The 9,127-nt window shown below is 47.5% G+C and overlaps 1 pseudogene; it reads left to right on the plus strand.

Annotated features, from left to right (window-relative positions):
* Positions 1-5,136: 5,136 nt before the first annotated feature.
* The window catches only part of LOC139023692 (chloride channel protein 1-like), a 32,556-nt pseudogene continuing 28,565 nt past the window's right edge, over positions 5,137-9,127 (plus strand).

Here is a 9,127-nt window from a genome sequence, read left to right on the forward strand (position 1 = left end):
GTGTATTTCTGTTTGTTTTAGTGATTCACCATAGTGAAGGCGTTAGACTCAGTTTTCCGGGTCTCTATTGTTTTTGGTTGGACAGGTTTCTCAATTTTATTTCTTAGATTTTTGCATTCGTCATCAACCATTTGTCATTGCTTGTTTCCCATTTTCTTCGGTTTTCTATTTGCAGATTTTTAGGGTTTGATAGGGGAAGCTGAGGAGGTCAAATATACTGTTTAAGATTTTTCTACTGCCAAGTTTACCACCTTCACTAGTGCAGTGGAACGTTTTACCCAGGAAGTTGTCTAAAGGGATTGAATTGCTTTGTTCTAATGTTTTTTTGGTAGATTTGCCAAACTGCATTTCCTTCCATCTATAGGCATTTCTTAATGTTTACTCAGTTCCTTTGGCTTTGATTGCCCTCTGGGATAGTATTGCTCTGTTCAAGTAGACTGTGAATTTTGCTATTGGTCGATAGGGGTTCAGTGGCTGATGGAACGCTCTGAGAGACTCTGGTTGAGGTCAGTGATTTATAAAGTAGTCGTCGTTGCTACTGCCAAAGAGATGAAGCTATAGGTGAACCTACCAATAGGAGTCCCCTCGAAGGCCCATACCATTGACTATGTACATTACCAGACGTGCGACAGAGCTTGCACGGAGTTGTGACCCCAGGTTTTTGTGTAGTTGTCATAGTTGTGCCTAGGTGGGGCATAGGGAGAGGGGAAATATTTTATGTTTGCTGTCACTCCAGATGTGGTTTTCCCCTGTGTGCTGTAGGGTGTCAGCAATGTCCAGTTTCTGCATTGAGGTCGCCACAGACTAATACATGTCCCTGGGGACCTGGAAAGAAAAAAAATTGATTTTTCCTCATTCAGGATGGGAGAAGCTGTCTTCATTAAAGGATGGGGATTCTAGTGGGGATTATAGGTAGCCACAGGAGACATTTTACTTGTTAAGATAATTATCCTTTTGAATTTCTAGCCAAATGATATAAAAATGTTCCGTGTTTTGAAATTAGTTTTAATGGAGTGAGTTAGTCTGTCTATACCAAAATTAGCATTCCCCCTTGAGTCCCTTCCCGTGTTCCACCTGGTATTTTGGTGGATGGGACTACCAGTTCTCTGTAAACTGTAAACCTAGAGGGGAACCAGTGGGTCCGTTTCTCTCTGTACCAGGTTTCTTGCAGGAATGACAATGTCTGCATTACCGGATTTCTTTGGTGAAAGTCCGGGGTTCCTGCTCTTAGGCCAAAGGCAGATGACCTCAGGCCTTGGATATTCCAGGATGATATTAGTGAAGGCTTTTTGTGTCCATTAAAGTGATCCAATGTTGTTGGCCGTTGTGTTTGGCCCTCAGGCCAGTTAAGTGGAGGCAGAGCCTGCTGAGCATCTGGTACAGCGATGCTTGGGCGAGTGTAAGTGGGGTTGGGTTTGGGCCCTGTTGGCCCGTCACTACCCTGGGCGTATATGTCTGTGACTTCCATGTTGATGCCCTCTTGCGGGGTTGGGGCATGCATGGGTGGGCAGGAAGTAGTGGCATAGTCTGATCTGATGGGCCTAAATGGGATTGGGGCATGGTAATGTTGGGAGGGTGTTGTTTAGGTCCAGGTCTTGGAGGGTGTTCTCCGCTGCTTGGTGGGGTGTCTATTGATCTGTTGCTCCTGTAGTGAATGTTGGGGCTGCGTTTGAAGCGATGTCCTTTAGAGTCGGGCAAGGGGGTGGGCACTGCTGCTTGTAGAGTTGGACTGCGGTCATAGAGGGCTGTTCAAGTCCAGGTGTGTAGGGTGGGCCGAAAACATTTTTGAGGCACAGTCACGGGAGATGCTTGCGTTTACCCGCTGTATTGTAGCAGGGTGGCAAGTCTTTTCGTCGTACAGGGGGGTGGAGATAACCCACTTGTGCATGGGGAAGTAGAAAAGAAGTGCTTTTCGATCAAAACTCCCTTCAGTCGCTTGTGGCCACCCTTTCCTTGCTGGTACTGCTCTCAGGTCGTTTGTGCCTGTGTGTTATTATTTATTGGCTAGAGTGAGCCTTAGTTGTCCTCAGACAGAAGGTCTAGGGCGCACTGGGTGTTTGGACACCAGAGTGTAGACCACACTGTGGTGGGAAAAAGTTTTGTCTTCTATTTATTTTCCCATTTGATCCATAAGAAGGGACAATCTGTGTTCTTGTTGTCCTCAGTGGGTGTGGGAGGGGTTGTCAGGAGGGCTATCAGGGTGTGCGGCTTGTCTGACAGGAGGGGGTGCTCAGAGGGGGTTGTTGAGAGCTGCTGGTTGGGGGGTTTTCTTTTGTTCTGTTATCTGTTGTGATGTCAGTTTCGGATGGTCAGGATCTATGGTGTGACTGTTTCTGCTGTGGGTGTCGAAAGACTTTTGTCATCGGGTGCTGAGGTGGCTGGTTCTGCTGCGCGGTCTTCTGTGGGGAGGCCACCTCCCTAGTGGGTTGTTCTCTGTCACATGCCGATCCCCCTCAACCTCTCCTCCTGTAGTCTGATCCTCTCCTCCATCCCCTTCTCCCTCTCCTCCTGTAGTCTGATCCTCTCCTCCATCCCGCCTCTCCCTCTCCTCCTGTATAGTCTGATCCTCTCCTCTCAGTGCCTGTTCTTCTCCTGCCTCCTGCTCTTTCTCCTGTGATGTGGTCTCACCCTGTCCATAAGTGCAGATATGTCTTCTCCACCCTCGGCTCTCCAGGTTCTGGTTAAGGGTGTTTGGTCTTTGTGTTGGACTGTTGTCGGGTTCTTTGCTGACTGGTAGTGTGATCACCTGCTGGTCCAGCTCCACCTGCCTACCTCCAGCGGGTGATTTATCCTATTCAATGAGGGAGAAGTACTCTGTCTGGGGAGGTTGACTGTCTGCTGAGGAGGTTGCCGTTCTGTGTTGGTTATATGCATTTGGAAGACGCTGGTCTACCCTGCTTGGGTCAGAGAGATGGGGGTATCTTCTATCAAGGAGAGCTTCTGCCTGCTGGGCTAATTCTTTGATTTGGTGAAATTTCCAGCTGAAACTGTTTTGTGTTGCCCTTACCATTACTGTTCCAGACTTATAATAGATTTATATTAGCTGACTCAGAGTCCTCGTTGTTCAGTATCCTGAGTTCCACCCCTCGTTAACCCCCTCTCTTAACAAAAGGGGGTGCTGAGTGTGCTAATATAGGCACTGTCCATGCCACTGGATGGTTTGTGTAGAAGACTAAGGTTCGCTGATGTTCCCAGTATTTTGTAAATAGTCAGCAAAAGTGTTCTCTTGATGTTTTCCGATAAGGAGGCTCATTTCTTGTGATCTTTTCTTGCCTTATCACTCTTACAATGACAGGGTACGTAATTTTAATTACCTCCTGAACAGCGGGAGGCAGTTTCTAGGCCCTCCAGTTTGGTTGCGGGTAGGACTATTCGACTCTCTGCCATTGTTGGGCTAATGGGCTTTGACACCTCTCACTTGACACTTAAGTGCTAGATGAAGTTGTACTCAAGCTTGGCCCAGAGTATGGTTACTATTCAGTCCTTATAAAGTAATGGTCATGTATTTTCTTCTTGGCTTTTGAAAATAGAAGATAGTTTCAGAACTAAACATTAACTCACTCAGGTTCGCCAGGTGGGTGGTGTTCTCAGGTTTCTGTGTTTTCCACGAGGAATTTGCTGTATAGATAATTATCCTTGGTATTTGTGAACTGTTCAGGGATCTGTAATTCCGTCGAAAATCAGGTTGTAGGTTTCTCGCAGTTTTTGATTTGAAGTGAGGGTTTATGTTGTAGAGGTTAGCATCCTGTATGTGTTCCTGACAAAAAATCCAAAGGTTATCTAACTCTAAATGTATCTTTTAAAGAAAATGGCTGAAAAATGCAGAGCGAGCTCATCTGATCGTGACCTCTCTCTCTCTCGTGTCTCTAACCCCTCGATCTCATCTCTACATCCCCCTCTCTCTTTTCGTCTCCCTCTAAACCCCCTCATATCTCTCGCTACATCCCTTCTCTCTCTCCCTCTAACCCCTCTATCTCTCTCTTACATCCCCCTCTCTCTCTCTCTCCCGTCGAACCCTCTATCTCTCTCTACATCCCCCTCTCTCTTCTTCCCTCTAACCCCTCTATCTTCTCTCTACATCCCCCTCTTCTCTCCCTTCTAACCCCCTCTATCTCTCTCTACATCGCCCCTCTCTCTCCCCTCTACCCACTCTAATCTTCTCTACATCCCCCTGCTCTCTCTCCCATCAACCCCCTCTATCTCTCTCTACATCCCCCCCTCTCTCTCGTCTCTCCCTCTAACCCCGCGTCTATGGGGGTTTCTCTCTTCTACATCCGGCGCTCCAGCTTTCATTTCCTCTTCTCCCGTCTAACCCCCTCTATATCTCTGTACATCCCCTCTCTCTATCTCTCTCCCTCTAACCCCCTCTATCTCTCTTACATCCCCCCTCTCTCTCTTCCCCTCTAACCCCCTCTATTCTCTACTCTACATACCCCCCTCTCATCTCCCTCTGAAACGCCCTCTTATCTCGTGGCAGTCTACATGCGCCCTGCATTCTCTCTCGCTCTACGGCCCCCTTCGATGTCACTCTTGCTACATCCGGCTCGCTGCTCTCTTCTCCCATCTAAGCCCCCTCGTATCTGCCTGGTAAGTATCTCCTCTCTCTCTTCGCTAACCCGGTCTCACTCTCTACATCCCCCTCTCGATCTCTTCCGCAACGGCGATCTCTCCTACTCGCCCTCTCTCTCTCTCTCCTCTAACGGCTGCGTCGTCTGTGATCTTATCATATTGTGAGCGTGGTAGGCTGATACCAACAACGACGCGACGACGGGGGCCTACAGGGAGGAGGTGGGCCCTCGGAGTGTAGTGTCAGGAAAAAATAACCTCACACTCAACGCGTCAACAAAACCAAAGGAGATGATGTGGACTTCAGCGAACAGCAGGGGAGTCACCCCCCTTATCCAACATCAGAGGGGGGGCGGTGTCGGTGAGTTGAGTAGTGGGGAGGAAGGGGTGGAAAGTTTTAAGTTCCCTCGGTGTTACCCACGCATTTTTTCCAACGACAAACTGAATATCTTTCCACCCCACACAGAGCAGCTTGTTTGTGAAAGAGGCGCAAGCGGCGCTCTCTCAACCTCAGGAGGCTGAGAAATTCGGCTGTCAGCGCAAAAGCACTGGCACTCAAAACTTCTACAGATGCACAATCGGAGGAGCATCCTGTCGGGCTGTATCACCGCCTGGTACCGGGCACTGCTGCCGGCCCACAACCGTAAGGCATCTCCAGTGAGGGTAGAGTGAGGTCTGCAGAACGCAGTCACCGGTCGTGTGGGCAACAAACTACCTGCCCTCCAGGGTGTACGACACAACACCGATGTCACAGGGGAAGGCCATAAAGATCATCAAGGACAACACCACCCAAGCCACTGCCTGTTCACCCCCGCTATCATCCAGAAGGCGACGGGTCAGTACAGGTGCATCAAAGGCAGGGACCGAGAGACTGAAAAAACAAGCTTCTATTCTCAAGGGCCAGCAGACTGGTTAAACAGGCCACCACTAACATTTCAGCGGCCGCTGCCACAGCATTACTGACGTCAACTCCAGCCACTTTAAAAATGGAATTGGAGTGGGGAAATTATTGTAAAAAAATGTACCACTAGCCACTTAATATAAAGTGTTTACATTACCTACACTTACCCATCTCGATATGGATATACTGTTACTCTATATATCTAACTGGATCTGCCATCTTTATGTAATACAGTACCCACGTAGCCACTTTAAACTATGGCCACTTATATTGTTTTACATACCCTACAGTAATATTCATAGTATATACCGTACTCATTACCATCTACTGCATCTTGTCCATGCCGTTTCTTACCACCACTCATTCATATATTCTTTATGTACATATTCTTTATCCTTACACTTGTGTTGTGTGTATAAGGGTAGTTAGTTGTGGAATTTAGGTTAGATTACTTGTTGGTTATTTACTGCATGTTCGACTAGAAGCCACAAGCATTTCGCTTACCACTCGCATTTAACATCATTGCTACCATGTGTATGTGACTAATTAAAATTTGATTCGATTTGATTTGAATCTCTCTCTAGACATCCCCTCGTCTCATCCTGTCCTTCATAAACCCCCTTCTATCTCTTCTTCTACATCCCCCTCTCTCTCTCTCTTCCTCTAACCCCCTCTATCTCTCTCTACATCCCCTTCTTCTCTTCCCTTCTAAACCACTCTATCTCTTCTACATCCCCCTCTCTTCTCTCTTCTCCCTCTATCAACCCCTCTATCTCTCTCTACATCCCCCTCTCTCTCTCTCTGCCCTCTAACCCCCTCTATCTCTCTCTACATCCCCCTCTCTCTCCCTCTCCTCTCTCCTCTAAACCCCCTCGTATTCTCTCTCTACACTCCCCTCTGTCCCTTAACCCCCACTGCTCCCCTTCCTGTAACAGTCTACATGTACGTGCCAGTAGCCTCAGGCCATATAGAATGGAGAACACTCAAGCTAAAATCATTAAAGCTTGTCTCTAGCTCTGTCGAATATTGGTTATTTTATAATCTCCATTCATCTTGCCTACAGTCATGGTCTCTTGACTTCACTCTGATTGTTTATTTTGCTCTCATGCTGCTAGTATTTGTTTATTTCTGTTGTGTATGTGTGTGTGCTCATGTGCTATACTCTGTGTGGTCTGTTCACAACTGCTACTGCCTTTTATCGTTGGCCAGGTCGCAAGTTGTTGTAAATGAGAACTGTTCTCAACTAGCCTACCTGGGTTAATAGAAGTGATAATAAATAAAATAATAAAATTACAAATTCTGCTCAGCTTTTAAACCTCAATCTATCCTCCTATCACATCCCATCCATCCATCCATCCATCCATCCATCCATCCATCCATCCCATCCATCTCATACCATTCCATCCATCCATCCATCCATCATCCAATCCATCCATCCATCCATTCTCCATCCATCCTTTCTCTTCCTTCCTTCGCTTCTTCCTCCTTCCTTCCTTCTTCCTTCCTTTCCTTCCCTTCTTCTTCCCTTCCGTTCCTTCCTTCTCTTCCTTCCCTTCTTCCTTCCTTCCTTCCTTCCTTCCTTCCTTTCCTTACCTTCCTTCCTTCCTTCCTTCTACTCTTCTCTCTCTCTCTCTCTCTCTCTCTCTCTCTCTCTCTCTCTCTTCTCTCTCTCTCTCTCCTCGCTCTCTCTCTCTCTCTCTCTCTCTCTCTCTCTCTTCTCCTCTCTCTGCTCTCTCTCTCTCTCTCTCTCTCTCTCTCTCTTCTCTCTCTCTCTCTCTTCTCGCTCTCTTCTTCTCTTCTCCTCGCTCTCTCTTCTGCTCTCTTCCTTTCCCCTCATCTTCTCTCTTTCCAGGGGTGCAGTTTCAGTAATTGAGTCACGTCTACCTACTTTGCTGAGGGGTATTTTCGCTGCCACCTTCAGTGCTTCATATCAGGGTGCTGTCTGTGGTGGACAAAGATGCAGGTAGCAAAACAAACTGAATCCCACTGTTACACCTTTTCCTTCTCATGTGGATGTCATATGTTTATTGGCATGCCAGGTGTTTTAGAATAGGATCAGCTTTCACTCTCTCCGCAATCCCTGTCACAGTCACCATTACAGCTCTTTTCCGGACCAACTTCCGGATGAATTTTCCCTTTGACCTGCAGGAGCTCCCAGCCTTCGCTATCATTGMGTGAGAGCGCTTAGTAAACATTCTACACACCCCTTTTTGACCCAACAGTCTTCAACTGAACTGCACCCACTTTGTGATGGTGTGGGGATCAATGGGTTTGTGTGTGTGTGTCTTCCTGACTCCCTGTTGTAGAATCTCCTGTGGGTTCCTGACTCCCTGTTGTAGGATATCCTGTGGGTTCCTGACTCTCTGTCCCCTGTCTGTGTGTTGTAGGATATCCTGTGGGTTCCTGACACTCTGTCCCCTGTCTGTGTGTTGTAGGATATCCTGTGGGTTCCTGACTCCCTGTTTCCTGTCTGTCTGTTGTAGGATATCCTGTGGGTTCCTGACTCTCTGGCCCCTGTCTGTGTGTTGTAGGATATCCTGTGGGTTCCTGACTCTCTGTCCCCTGTCTGCCTGTTGTAGGATATCCTGTGGGTTCCTGACTCTCTGTCCCCTGTCTGCCTGTTGTAGGATATCCTGTGGGTTCCTGACTCCCTGTTTCCTGTGGGTTCCTGACTCCCTGTCTCCTGTGGGTTCCTGACTCCCTGTCCCCTGCCTGTTGTAGAATCTCCTGTGGGTTCCTGACTCTCTGTCCCCTGTCTGTCTGTTGTAGAATCTCCTGTGGGTTTCTGGGGGCCTTCTTTGTCTACCTGAACAGACAGGTGGTTCTAGTGATGAGGAGACAGACGGCTCTCACACGCTTTCTGACCAAGCAGTGAGACATCACGCACGCACACACGCACGCACGCACTCGCATACATACACACAAGTACACAGTACACACATATAGTACACACACACAGTACATACACACAGTACACACACACTGTTACACTCACTCAAATGTCTTCACAATTGTAATGCTTAGCAGACACTATTACCCAGATCCCTGACACTTTCCACATTCCATTCCAGATGAGTTTCATTTGGGTAGCCTCTTCTTACAAAGTAATCTGTTACAGGACATTGACCCAGACAAGCAGGGCTTAACAGCCAGCCATTCACTCAGTTAGACACATTCACTTAGCCATTGACTCACCAGTCAAGGTACATTGAGCTCACACATTAGGAAGGGCAGAGCAGTAGAGGTGTCCTGCCAAGAACTCAACAGCCTGACAGCCAGACAATGAACTGGGATGAGATTCCTGCCAATTTACGTTATTACCCTAAAATGCTTCACATTTAAGTAATGGCATTGTGGTTTGTTATAACGGTTGAGTATCCCAGTTGTTTAATAATAGTGTGTGTGTGTGTATCTTTGTGTTTGTGCGCATGCGTGTGTGTGTTAGTCGGTTAATCTACCCAGGTGCAGTGACGTTTGTCATCGCCACCCTGACTTTTCCTCCTGGATTCGGCCAGTAAATGGCTGAGAGTCAGAGAGCATTATTGAGCTTATAAGCAAAGGTTTTTTATAAACAAAAGGTTTCTTCCTGGGATTTTCCGAGCCACCGTGCTTCACAGTGTTTTTTCCTAGCCACCGTGCTTCACCGTGTTTATCGTCTCT

Source organism: Salvelinus sp. IW2-2015, linkage group LG35 (assembly GCF_002910315.2).
Source record: "Salvelinus sp. IW2-2015 linkage group LG35, ASM291031v2, whole genome shotgun sequence".
In the NCBI taxonomy this organism is placed as follows: domain Eukaryota; kingdom Metazoa; phylum Chordata; class Actinopteri; order Salmoniformes; family Salmonidae; genus Salvelinus; species Salvelinus sp. IW2-2015.